The sequence below is a fragment of the Schistocerca cancellata genome, chromosome 2, assembly GCF_023864275.1.
Source record: "Schistocerca cancellata isolate TAMUIC-IGC-003103 chromosome 2, iqSchCanc2.1, whole genome shotgun sequence".
NCBI classification, from domain to species: Eukaryota; Metazoa; Arthropoda; class Insecta; order Orthoptera; family Acrididae; genus Schistocerca; species Schistocerca cancellata.
In genome coordinates, this window is record NC_064627.1 from 953,854,115 (window position 1) to 953,869,439 (window position 15,325).

Consider the following 15,325-nt stretch of genomic DNA (forward strand, 5'->3'; position numbering starts at 1 on the left):
ACAGACTATCAACTCGCCCGCCACGTGTGAGGTTCGCTCAGTGATACGTTTTTGTGTGCAAGGAACCTACCTGCTGCAGAAATTCATCGACGGATTTGCGAAGTGTATCGTGATACTGTTATGAGTGAAAGCAAAGTGCGTAAGTGTGTACGAGAATTGAAAGATGGCAGTGACAACGTCCATGGTGAGGACCGCTCCAGTCGCCCTTCTTTGATTACAGACGATTTTATGGCTTCAGTTGAAGCGAGAATTCGTGAGAACAAGCGCTTCACAATAACAGGTCTCTCAAATGAACTTCTTGACATATGGAGATCAGAGCTTCACAACATTTTTTCTGAACACCTAAAGTTTAGGAAACTGTGCTCCCGTTGGGTCCAGAAACTCCTAGCAGAGGACTACAAAAACCAAAGAATGAAGTGTGTGATGAAGTTCTTGGCTCGTCATCACGAAGAAGGTGCTGGCTTCTTAAGTCAGATCGTAATTGGAGATGAAACATGGGTTTCGCATATCACGCCCGGATCGAAGCAAAATGGCATGGAATGGAGACACACATACTCGCCTGTAAAGGTGAAGGCCAGACAGACTCTGTTCCAGCGCAAAATTATCGAGTCGGTGCTTTGGGGTAGGCATGGTGTGTTGTTGGTTGACTTCATGCAGCGAGGAACCACTATCAATGCAGAAGCATACTGCCAAACCCTGAGAAAGCTACGCAGAGCGATCCAAGACAGAAGGTGCTGCATACTGACAAATGGAATTGTCTTTCTCCATTGCAATGCCAGACCTCACACTACAGGTGAGACCTGCGATTTATTGGAAACTATTGGCCGGGAAGTTTTAGACCACCATCCTATAGTCCTGATCTTGTGCCGTGCGATTACCATCTGTTCCTGCACCTCAAACAGCACCTTAGTGGCAACTGTGACAATGATGACGACGTGAAAACGGCAGTGAACTCTTGGTTATCGCAGCAGGCCCCTAGTTTTTATGAAGACGGTATTTTAAAATTGGTTGAGAGGTATGATACGTGTTTCAACAAACTTGGCAACTGTGTCGAAAAACAGAGTGAAGTAGGTATTTTCTGAAAATAAATTTACTTTTTTGAAATACCTTTTTGTTGTGTACTTACGTTCAAATGGGCCTTACTTAAAAAACACACCTCGTATATCTTTGCATTTATGTGTCCATACAATTTAATGTTAACTATTACACCTGACACTCTATCTAGAATATCTGTAAAGTAATTGAAAACGGCCTACACAATACCACTCGGTGATCGATACCCAAACAAAAATATTGGTTTCATTGTCAAGCCCTATTATTTCCGTAGCTGATATTTCAAAGTGTTTGGCTTCACTTGGTATATTTAGGACATGTCTTTATTTAAAATGTGTTTCCTTTTCTTGCGTAAATACAGGAATTTGAACCCACTGAAATAGTTTTGCAGTATGGTATATTTTGGCTGGGAGTCCCCTTCCCGTGTGTTCGGCCACCCGGTTCGAGTCTTTTTATTTGACGTCACTTCAGTGACTATCGTGTAGATGATGTAAAAAGGATGGCGAAGATAACAGAACACTAATTCCACGAGCAGAAAAAATCTGTTTTCCGATTGGGAATCCAACCCAGACGCGTCACGTGGAACTCAGCCACACTGATCACTCAACTACAGTTGTTGAGGTGTTGAGGTCATGCAGGAAGAATGTGTTATTTCATACACCGATAATACTGCATATTGGATTCCTGTGTCGCTATTTCTGTGGTCAGTAACACAAACTTGTGTGCAGTTCAAAGGCTGGAGCGCAACTTCTGTTTGATGTCTTTCATTTTTTATTGATTACATGTTTTAAAAAAAGGATTGTTAATTCTGTAAAATGTTCTACATTACTTTTTATATTTTTTTTTCTTTGTGTTTATGACCGTATAGTGTATATGTTATTTGATCTGTTACACTTTATATCCTGAACGATTATTTCATTAACTTTTAGACTAGTGGAGATACTTCATAAGCAGGAGAACCTGTTGTCAGGTTTTATCCTAGATATACTAACTTCTCCTACCCATGACAACAGCTATTATACCATGCATGGACAGAGATCTACCTCCAACACTTTCATGAATAAGTGGTACCAATCTTCCCTTTCCATTCATGTTTAGTTGTAGACCATGCCTAGTGAAACCTAATGTACTGACAGTCCCGACAACTGCCAGAGCAACATATACAAAGCCAGCCGCCATCAGTCCCATCCCTAACCCTACTTTATTGATTCTTCTCATACCTCCATTGATCAAGACGATGTAACTGCTGGAGATAGTGCACACTGATGCGCAAATCAAAGAACGTACCATGTGGATGTCGCTGCTTGTTTCATACACCCCATCTATGTCCAAACTGTTTCTCGACTATATGGTCCACTTTTGAAAAATCCTTATGTAGAAACCTTGAGCCCTCTATGGATTTATCACTGCATTCATGGTATGCTGCCCAGAAGCTTTTCTGCATATAATGACTTACGCCTTGCTCATAGTTACCATCTAGCAGTGGCACTTTTTCCTTCCTAACACTTCGTGTTCTCCTAGACGTCCTGATCTTGGTTGAAGTGTGATGTACATTTCCTGCCCATAGGCCAACCTGAGTCTCTTCTCCATTTAATTCTGACAGTGGTGGATACTGGTTTTCAGAGTTGATAAGAAAACTATATACCGCATCCTCTTTCTCGCTGCCTTCCCACTAACTACCAGTTAATAACCATCCTCCTCGCCTATACATCCATCGATCCTGATCAGCTCCTTCCTTTCATTCCTTAACTGTGCCTGAAGAACTGCTCCTCAGTCAAGATGTTCCTCCTGCATTCTTTCCCGTGTCAGAAGAGAGCCTCTTCTTTATTCCAATGTTCTTCCCACTTCATGGCCATTTCCAAAATGATTTTCATCAGATCCTCTGCAATTACCTTACATCATCTGCCACGTTTCTGACTCATGGGCTGTTTCGAAGGAAGGATGAAGTTTAAAGAACGTATCAATTTTGTGAAAGAAAAGAGTTTGTCTGTATGGAAACAAAAGGACACAGTAGGGTTTTATGTTGCTTCTACTGGTTTGGTGTTAATTTATGGATATTAGGATTGGAAAATGAATTCTTCGTAGCTCTGTTTTTAGAGAATTCGCATTACCAAGATTGTTTGGCAAGGTTTTTGAACATTTATGGCTCTGAAAACGTGCGCTTAGCACGACTGTCAAACTAGTACGAAATGAGTTCCAAAATACGGTTAAGAAAATTTTATTACACTTTCGTGTCGACAGTAGACATTATTAAACCAGTAGCTTCATTTCTTTAAAGAAATATATGTCACTAAGACAATTTAAATGGAATTTTCGGTGATTGTATCAGGGAACATTTCAGCCCTCGTCACGACAATCGGCGTTTCTAGTAACACGAGTTGTTTTCAAGATAAGGGCTATAGGAAAAAGTAAATCATTTGTGTAACACAGAAAACACACGAGACAAAATTAATTTAAGCACTACTTGCTTTTAAATCGATACTTTTAGTGGAAGACTGTGACAGTACGTCACATAAATGGTCATTTGGGGAAAGGGAAAGGAAGTTTTTTTTATGAGACGTGTGAATTATAAATTATTTCAAGACTGTGTACGTGTGCGTGATGTATAACAAATAGTAAATAACGTAAGTTATTATTATCAAAACACATATATCGATGTAATTAACAAAACACAGTTTTTTTGTATAATCTCTGTGTAACATAGGCCATGAAGATCAGAGACAATGCTTTGATTGAACTAGCTCTCCTGTTTTGTTTCGCCTAGCGGTAGGCCGGCATTGTAGTGCTGTCTGATAATTAACGTATGTTTTACCTGTATTTTGAAAAAGTATAATAGAAATTGTCATTAGAAAGTGTGTATTATGGACTTAGTTGTCAACTCTCATGATTGCACCCATTAACTGTAAGTAACAAATTTTTTACAGAACTTCGTAGTGCAGGGAGTTCATCTCCCCTAGCAGGATTTAGTCGGCCACTACGCTGACTGTATTATTTAATTAAAATATCATGTCATAGTATTAAATGTAAATGCGAGAGACGTCTCAATTTTCATCTATCATTAATTTCAAAGTTAAAAAAAGTCAAAATAGATTTGGTTTATCAATATTTAGAGTACTGAGTGAGTTCAGTATGTTTCATTTTGGCCGCCTAACGGCACACGAGATTCTCTCCAGTTTTGCCTTGCAAATATTGAACAAGAAATATTGAACAGTATTACATTCTTCAATATCTCAGTTAATCTTTATGTAATTTGGTACATAAATAACCAGTAGCCCCTGAGACCCATATTAATAATTACAGTTTGCGCAAGAATACGCATATTTTCTTTTCTGAATAGCAGCGCTCACGCAAACTATTTATTAGAAGGCGGTGAGTCGCGCTCTGTGTTTAAAAAATATTATATCGTACGTACTTCGGGGCAGCCGATGTCCGTACGAGTGTTATCGCGGTATATGTTACTTAAAAGTCTCATGCTAGCCCACACTATTTAAAGCCACTCTAACCAAAATCATAAAATATATAATTATAAAAAAATATAAAATATACAATTATACCGTGATAAGACGTATAGGCCTTGGCCCAACCTGTGTATTTCAATCGGCAGCTATCTGCACCTACAGTGAATGTGTGTGTATGTGTGTGCGTGATGAGAGAGAGAGAGAGAGAACATTTGTATGTGCTTGGGTGTAGAAATATAGAAGTTAGACTGCGTGTGCCATTACGACTAAAGAATTAGTTGTGTCCCGTTTGCCTCTCTGCTCCATCCTGCATCTGACTTACGGATTTATTACATTTTTTCGAGTCTCGTACATGGTAATAGGCGGACGTTCCGTGCAGAGAACTTGCGAATCGAGTTCCATTTGTACGCTAACGTGCGCAGCGGAATCGCGTGTTTTCAGAACTGGGCGCTGCACATTAGCGTGGAACACTGCGGCGATGGTTCAGCAGCGCAGCGCACGACTATGTTTGCTCCGCCCCCGCGAATGCACATTTCCCTTTCCATTAACAGCACGATTATTGCAGCCACAGATTGCACGCGTGTCATCACTACAATTAGTCGAATTTGCTTGGCACTGGAATTGAGCATGTAAATTTCATGAGTACCGGATGAAGCCGTTCGAAATTTAAAGCCGTGATTCAAGTGCAACTGCTGCCCATGCGGAGGGGTGTATACGTAGTTATTGCTGGCAGTCGCTGCGAGTCACGTTGCTCCAAGCATGAAAATAGCCCAAACAGTGAGTAATAAACAGACGTTTCTGAATCAGTAGGCTGTACGTGAAAAGGGTGTACTTGCACCGTAGGCACATTGTTAAGTTTATGTAAGAATATTGTTCAGACATAAAGCTGTTCCCTAGCGTCATTTCATTGTGAAAGTTCTATGCCACATATGTACAGAATGCAATGAAAATCAAGCATCGTCAGTAGTCTCAAGTGTACATAAACCTTTCTATGACACAGATCTGGACAAATGTCGCATTAGTTCAAAAATCGTTCAAATGGCTCTGAGCACTATGGGACTTAACTTCTGTGGTCATCAGTCCCCTAGAAGTTAGAACTACTTAAACCTAACTAACCTAAGGACATCACACACATCCATGCCCGAGGCAGGATTTGAACCTGCGACCGTAGCAGTCCCGAGGCTCCGGACTGCGCGCCTAGAACCACTAGACCACCGCGGCCGGCCTGTTGCATTAGTACGTATCAAGTTCACGGTAGTTAATATTTCGTGCTATATTTGCAAATGCATTCCATCCACTGAATAGTAAGTATCATTTTGTTCTGGAAAAAAAAGAGGAAAGACATCATTCCTAAATGTAGGTATACATTGGAGACTATAATTTTTCTCGTAAGTCATTACGATATTAGAAAATTCTGATTATTGAAGATATGAAGGAAACTAACTTTTTGCTGTTAACTGTATAAAGATGATTTATGTCTACCACGTAAAGTTACCCTTAAAATTCGATATTTATAGGATTCTTACATAATGTTACATGTTCATCTAAAACAACTAAAACAAATTAAACTTATTAAAATCAACTGAAACAAAGTTTGTTAAGAAATTAGAAACAAATTTTAGTGTGCTCCTGCCAACTTTCCTCAGGTTACTGAAATACCAAACAAAAGTCACATATGACAGTTCTGTAGTTAAATTGTGTTTAAAGTATTTGGTTATTGTTAGACGTAAACACATTTTTCTCTTCATTGCTGCTACATCACGAAATCATTTAATTGTGGTAAACACACGCTATCACACTCTGTTTTTCCAAACATTTGAAAGCTGTTTTCAGGGACTTGAAATGCTTCCGAATTTTCTGCAACTGTGATTATTTCTGGTTCATCTTCGTGTACTTCTGCTGTTCACTGCCCTGCAATATGCTTGTAATAATTTCGTCATCCGACATGATTTAAAAATCTTTATCATTACTGTTGCAAGTGAGCCACTGTTTCGTGTCATCGATGTCACATCCTCGGCATACATATCGGTTATCGGATTTTCGTCCCCCTCTTGTAGCATTCTGTTCCAAGCTTTGCTCAAATTCTTCCTTTCATCCAAATCCCACGCATATAGGAACACATAACAACACTTCTTTATATTCAACTGCAAGGTAAATGACAAACCGACTTCTACGTTATCTGCATCAGTAGACAACATTCAACGTAAAAGTTGTTTTCTATAAAGTCGTTTTAATATTTCAGTACCACCAAGATCCATTCGTTATACCAAGAATGTCACATTAGGAGAGAAAAATTTTACTCTACACACTCCGTTTTCTTTCATTAACAGCTGACCCTATTGATGGTTGGCCCATTATCTAATAAAAGTAGGACTTTTTATATTCATACAATGAAGGCTTTCACGACCGGATGGTACAGTTGTTGATAATTCTTCCGGGTTATATGGCCGTGGTCCATGGAATTCTTCTATTCCTAACGTTTCGTCCAATACTACGTTGGACATCTTCAGAGGTATGGCTGGTCCTGCTGAGTCCTGCCGACATTCGGCAGGACTCAGCAGGACCAGCCATACCTCTGAAGATGTCCAACGTAGTATTGGACGAAACGTTAGGAATAGAAGAATTCCATGGACCACGGCCATATAACCCGGAAGAATTATCAACAATAGGACTTTTTATACATTCGATACTACCCTGATCTGTAAATGTGCATATCGATGGCCCATAACTTCTGTCACCTGAGCGCAGATCCGTACAGTCATTTGTTACTTGACACAAACGCTTCATTGCCACCTATATTTTTACTGAGTTGTAATGCCTTTTCACAGAGAGAAGTATCAGATATCTGTCACCTCTTGATGTCTCCTATTTTTAGCAACAATATAAACCTTCTTTCTAAAGTTCATTTTTCGGTTTCTTCACCACTTTTTAATATTTACTCCCATCTTCACTATCAAGTTCTGCAGATGTACTTCAAAACTGCATCGGTATTCTTTCTGATAGCGCTTGTAAAGTTAATACATAATACTTATCGGCTTAAGACCAGTATCTCACATTTTTAGCCGGCCGGAGTGACCGAGGGGTTCCAGGCACTACAGTCTGGAACCGCGCGACCGCTACGGTCGTAGGTTCGAATCCTGCCCCGGGCATGGATATGTGTGATGTCCTTAGGTTAGTTAGGTTTAAGTAGTTCGAAGTTCTAGGGGACAGATGACTACAGCAGTTAGGTCCCATAGTGCTCAGAGCCATTTGAACCATTTGACAAAAATTTGAAATAATAAAAGCTTTGCCTATGCGGGCGCACCTAGGATATACAATCTGCTACTAGGCTTGTAACTACATGCACAATTCTCACATGCGCTATGCTTTGTTCTGGAACATTCGTTCTAACAAAAGAACCCAGTTTGTAGACATCAACGTTGGTTTTTGTTTGCAAAGCAGGATCGAAATGATTATTTGGAGACCGATTCGACGCTGTCACTCCCAATTCTATCAGTACTTTCTCAATAACTGCCGATAATGTTTCTTTATTCGAAACTAATTCCTTATTACAAAGGTTTGGTGTGAACTGAATATCCGAATTTCGATTTGTACCATTCAGACAACGTAGGATGTGTTGCCTGATTTACAAATTTTCCTAAGAAATATCTTGGGTTTGCTGGGAAACCTGGTGTTAGTGTTATTGCAAACAACTTGCGTAATAGTTGTGTTTGAGCAGTATCTGATGCATTAAAGAGTGAAGTCTCTCAGCGTGCACTGTTGTAGAGAAAAATTCGTTCCTGATGAGCTTTCAAAATATCACTTATAACTGTTTGACCTTTAGGGGTGTAACAAATCAACGTTGCAATTTTGATACCCGAAAACACAGTCATCGCAAACCGTCGTTGCACAAACTTGACTTTTAGTTGGAGAGCAAGGATGTTTCCTTACCATTTTCTGTTGCATCCCTGTGATTCATTGTAACAGATCCCCATCTCAAAAGCGGATACTATGCGTAAATGAAAATCTCATTTCTTTTAGAAGTCAAGGAAAACTCATTCCACAATTTTCTGACGGTTTCGTTTCATTTGTCTGTCACTTGTCGTGCTAATGAACGAACACAGACTTCGTGATAATTTAGCGGTACATTGACGAGTGACAATATAGCGTCGTACCTAATGTGCAACTCATGCGCAATATCATCAGTATTATGACACGAAGATCAAGGACCATTCGCTCAGTGTGCTCCATATTACTGGGTTTTTGAACTGAATTGTTTGCCATAAAGGTTTTCATCGCTCACAGACATTCGTCGACCATGAAAACAATTTACCCACACGCGACTTTATCAATTATTACTACAAGTGTAATCATACTGCAGTTGGATTTTGCGAATAATGTCATGACTTTCGTGCCATCGAGGTACGGAAAATCAGTTACTGCCCTCATACATTCCTTGCTGCATAAGGACAAAGTGGCACACGCATTAAAATGCTCTTACAGCATTATGAATGGAGCTAATAAGGAACCAACACAATTGAGGCATTTCGCTTTTTGGTCAATGCTGTCATCATATGATGCAAAACAAAACTTCCTTCACTTATTTTGTTGCCCTCCTACGAAGATTGATGTCACCGAAAATGTATTTTATTAATGCGATATAACACTTTTGTTTCATGCTGATAAGCTTTTTCTTAATTAGCTCATAGGGCTACCCGCTGTGGTACGTACACTACTGGCCATTAAAATTACCACAGTACGAAGATCACGTGCTACAGACGCGAAATTTAACGGACAGGAAGAAGGTGCTGTGATATGCAAATGATTAGCTTTTGAGAGCATCCACACAAGTTTGGCGCTGGTGGCGACACCTACAACGTGCTGACATGAGGAACGTTTCCAAATAAGTTCTGATACACAAACAGCAGTTGACCGACATAGCCTGGTGAAACGTTGTTGTGATGCCTAGTGTAAGGAGGAGAAATGCGTACGATCACGTTTCCGACTTTGGTAAAGGTTGGATTGTAGCCTATCGCGATTGCGGTTTATCGCATCGCGACATTGCTGCTCGCTTTGGTCGAGATCCTAACTGTTAGCAGAATATGGAATCGATGGGTTCAGGAGCTTAATACGGAACGCCGTGCTGGATCTTAACGGCCTCGTATCACTAGCATTCGAGATGACAGGCATCTTATCGGCATGGCTGTAAAGGATCGTGCAGCCACGTCTCGATCCCTGAGTCAACAGATGGGGACATTCGCAAGACAACAACCAGATGCACGAACAGTTCGACGACATTTGCAGCAGCATGAACTATCAGCTCGGATACCATGGCTGCGGTTACCCTTGACGCTGCATCACAGACAGGAGCGCCTGTGATCGTGTACTCAACGATGAACCTGTTTGCATCAATGGCAAAATGTTATTTTTTTTCGGATGAATCCAGGTTATGTTTACAGCATCATGATGGTCGCATCTGTGTTTGGCGACATCGCGGTGAACGCACATTGGAAGCGTGTATTCGTCATCGCCATACTGGCGTATCACGCGGCATGATGGTATGGGGTGCCATTGGTTACACGTCTCAGTCACCTCTTGTTCGCATTGACGGTACTTTCAACAGTGGACGTTAAATTTCAAATGTGTTACGACCCGTGGCTCTACCCTTCATTCGATCCCTGCGAAACCATACATTTCAGCAGGATAATGCACGACCGCATGTTGCAGGCCCTGTACGTACGTTTCTGGAAACAGAAAATGTTCGACTGGTGCCCTGGCCAGCACATTCTCCAGATCTCTCACCAATTGAAAACGTCTTGTCAATGGTGGCCGAGCAACTGGCTCGTCGCAATACGCCAGTCACTACTCTTGATGAACAGTGGTATCGAGTTGAAGCTGCATGGGCAGCTGTACATGTACACGCCGTCCAAGCTCTGTTTGACTCAATGCCCAGGCGTATCAAGGGTACTGATTTCTCAGGATCTACCCACCCAAATTGCGTGAACATGTAATCATATGTCAGTTCTAGCATAATATATTTGTCCAATGAATACCCGTTTGTCATCTGCATTTCTTCTTGGTATAGCAATTTTAATGGCCAGTAGTGTATCTCAAATTCACGTGGAAAAGGAGCTCCGGTTCTACATTCTCTTCATTATTATTAATGTTTTGAGAAATTTAAGGTGTCGTTGTACACTTGAAAGAAGTTGGAAGTTACGCGTTGCATCCTCTGATGCTGCTTGAGTGCGGAGGGACGAAAAATTGGTTATTTAATCATTCACTGATTAGGGCGGGAGAGAGTGACAGGAGGGGTATATGTGCTCTCTCAGGTTAAGGTAAATGGAGGCCCGTAAATGACACTGCGGCCATCAAGGAAGAGCCTGGTTAGGTATTTATAGCAGTTTTTTTGGGGGGGAACGGCCAGGTGTGGTGCATTATCGCGCTTGAATGTTTCACTTGCGGTGAGTGGCGCGTCGCCAATACGTGGGCTTCATCCACTAAGTGGGCCTATCTGCAGGGTACGAGATTATCTCAGCGTCAAAAAAGTAAACAGTCTTCGTCTGTTGGTTTAACTGCTGCTCAGTAAAAGAGAAACTTTATTTAGACTAGCATTATTTATGTAGAATATTATCATTGAGGTAATTCATCGTAGAAATGAAACAGTTATGACTATAATATATAGGTAAGGAATATTTCCATTTCTGTCGCGTAATCGACCCTGTACCATTCATACGATAACTAGGAAACATTGTAGAGCTGTTGCGTGGATGCCCGCAAAGGTTCCTGAATGAGAACACCCTTTTCACAACAGGTGGGGTGCCACCCTTTATAAGAAATTTCTGTATAAAAAAGGCTGTCAGTCTCTGTGTTTTATTTCAAAATTACCAGTCTCAGACAATGTAGCTAATCTTCAGGTGGGTATGTCGAAGTTAGAGAGTAACGTACGCTAATGGAATTGTTAGTTCTCTGCCATACACTAAAATTGCTGAGTATATGGCAGTGAACTGCTAGTTCCATTACTACAGATTCCTCTACGACTACGATATATGATCAGAAGTGAGGAGAAATTGCCCGAAACCGCTAATCTATATCTTTTTCTAAACTAGTTGTAAAACTGTAAAACTATCGTATGTGTCTATCTGTTTGAACATCTCGAAAACTACTGAACGAAATTTAACAATGTTTCCACAGGTAACCTGAACCTACCTTGGGTGGGCAACGCTTAAGCCGCATTTCATCAATACGGCAGACGAAAAGGAAGCGATCTCGTAATATAAGGTACTATTTAAAATGTTTGCCCAGCGTAGTAGTTCGGATGTTTAATCATCAGCTGTTCGTACAGCGAAGAACCAATAAGTTTTACTATTAGCTTAATATTACAACACAGCACCAATAGACGGCATTGTTAGTTTTCTTAACTCACTGAAGACGTATTTTTGGAACTTTACATCCGTCACAGAATTCAGTGCCACAAACGTACCCGTTATGAATTCAAACTGACACCGAATTTACTTGGCTACAGTGTATGTATTAACTGATATTTCTCTGTGTATTAGGAACTTACCGACATTGCTTTACTTCTTCCAATAGGTTATCTTTCCATTCTTTTCTAGGAGAAACGACTTTACTGACTTTTCTTTGTAATCTGGGTGGCTATTCAGTATATTCTGAATTTGCTTTCTTTATGAATAACAATACTATGAAAAACGTAGAGTCTTTCTGAATACACCGGTACGCCAAAAGCACTGAGGATTATGTGGTCTAAAGAATTCGATGGAGATTGTGAGACAAAACTTGCTGCGGCTCGAGAAAATCAAGCTTTTAATCACTCTCTGGAGACTCTATCCGAGCGTGAGGCACAACATACGACTAAAGGAGAGCGTCATGCTTTATCTTGCTCCCTCCTCAGAAGCCTTCCACTCATGAAGGTTTAAAGTTACTTCCCTTCCTTTTAACGTTATTGAAGCGAACATTTTCACTGAATTGTCTCGAGCGAGGGAAGTTTTATAACGAGAATCCCACTTATTCCTAAGAATTTACCGTTTCACTTTAAATGTGTATAGTTCTCGGCGACAATATGTTATGCCATGGACATAAGCAAAGCACAAGTCAGACGGTACCTTCTGCAGGTACAGAACACCTTAGAGTCAGTTGCTTATCACATTCCCCGCGCTACATGGTTCTCTCCCATTTAGTGAAGCAAACAAGCTCTTCGTACATGCCCAAATCACACTACATTAAACTATGAATGCAAAGAAGCCTAACAAGTAAACAATAATTCAATGCATCATGCATAAAGCAGTAAATAAATACACAGGAAGAACCAGATTTCTTACCTAGTTTAGAAGCAAATACTAGCTGTCGACAGACAAAACATATTTTCTTTATGCATAAATGAGAACTGCACATAATCCTCTTTTGTCGAATATATTCAGTTTTCAAATGACTATATTTTATAGTTTAGTGACTTCGTGTGTTTTCGATGTATAACTGCGCATACAGGACGCAGTAGCAGTGAATCAAATACTTCCCAATTCATGTGTGACTTAACAAGCGGTGCTGATTGTGAAATTATAATTTCCGGCCAACAACAGATAACAGCAGTGTTGTGTACATAGTTCTGCGTAGTCAGCACGTATACAACTTTCCCACTAGAGCGCGCCCCGCTAAGCACATCAGCGCAGGCGCAGCGCTCGTCCTTCTCCGCACTGCGAGATGGTGCTGCCATAGAGACGGACCAAATTCTGCTTCCGCCAATCCGCGTATTAATATGTAACGCAGCCAATAAAATTGCTGCTAACGTAGAACCTTTTCTCCTCACGGATCACACTCATGCAGTGGTACCTGAACACGTGAGGTATTATAACAAGTGTACAGACCTCCGATTCGTCAGTCTGTGTTTGTCTGCACCAGTCTGCATTAGCCTGTACCAGTCTATACGAGTTCTACATTTGTCTGTACCAGTCTATAGTCAAGTTCCAGTCTGTGCCCAAAAAGACTACCATATCCCTGTACATATCCATGAAGATAAATGTATAGACACTTTTGTCAAGTATCAGAGATATATGTGAGAATATGATTAACGTACCAGTACCAAAGGAACTTGAGATTGTCAACTGTAAACAGCATCCAGAACCAAGTTAAGTAATTTTATGCATTTTATTATTTTAATAAATGTGTGTGAAAATTAATCAAGCTCTGTTTAAAGTGGGTCACCGTCAATTTGCTACTCTAAGCGTGCAGGTGGCATTTCTATCGTCTGATCCAATGGCAGAAGATAAACACGCCACGATAAGACCACGAGACATATTGCTGACACGCTCCTACTTCGTTAGACAAGTCAAATAATCTGATGGTGTGTGTACTGAAGGTCTTACAGTATGCACACCACAAACAGTCATACAAATTTTCTTTTCTTTTTCCAGGTGAACTTGTAATGCTAGTCACAAAGCACATGACACTAAAATACAATTGCTGAACTACGCGAAAAAAAAAAACATCATAACTTCTGAACGGTTGGGCGCGTGGCATGATGGTAATTAGTATGTGCACACGCATGTGTCTTGTTGTTGTCGGCCACTTGCACGTGAAAATGTCACGGTACAGCATGCCTGAGCGAATATTGCTTGTGAGGGCCTACTATGCGAGCAATAATAGTCCAGCTGCGGCTCAAAGGAAGTTTGCGACCGAGTTCAAGCTGAAGACAACCGCTTGTATCGGCGCGGTTCTTTCCGTCCCTTTACGACGAACTAGCACCTACCTGTGAACATTAACTCAGCAGATCATCAGTAGGAAAACCGAATGAAACCTACTGTACTTCGACGTGAACCAGGCTGCAATTAAAGTCACTAATCTACGTTTCGGGAGAAACACGAAATGAAAGGTTGGAAATTTTGTCCTCAATTAATATATTCTGAAACTTAGGTGAACAAGTATCACTGCCAAGCCCATACTAGTCTTAACACAGTCACACATAATCCCTTTCACTCACGTTAGCGAGTTTATGGTGTTGCATTTCCCGAAAACGTAATAGCTACAACAATACTGATTGTTTTTGATATATAATGCTCGCCAAATATTAAGTCCGTCGGTACCAAATGCAGTCGCAGTTTTTAGCCACCGACCTGCTCAATACGCCACGCGGAATATATGTCTTTTCTCGTCACAAATTTCACTTAAAAATTCCGAAATTTCTACACACACATCGGAATAAATATTCCGTCACTTTCCATAACTTTTGATGTATGAAACACTGCTAGATCCGGCAACTTATCTTTTCCATAGGAACTACTACTACACACGTCCGATCTATTTCGTGGCTAGGCTTCGACTCCACTCTAGAATACTCTAAGTCTTCTTTATCAGCCGAGAAAGGCACGTGGAGAATATTGCTTTACCATTGGTCAGTTTACTCAACAGCCAATAGCTAAACAACATTCTCCCGCGTCAGTCCGCGCTTTTCATCAATAACCAATCACAAAATAGTAAACCTAACGACTGCACATTTTACCGACGTAATTATCTAATATGCTGAAGTTTTGCTTATGCATAAAGTTATTTACTATTGTTATTTATACCTGAATTAATTTTCCCTTTACCATAAACTTACTTTACAAAACTATTCTACAAAAATCCCTTTTGTCCATATCCATACTTCTTCGAAATGTTCCCACACTAAATCCTACTACATAACTCATTAAACAATTATCTTCATATTAACCTTAAACCACATCACGCATCATCCATACTGCTAAAACATATTTATAACATTTTACATACACAAAAAGGCATGATAACACTTTATGAAAATACTAGAACAGTTTATGAAAAACATT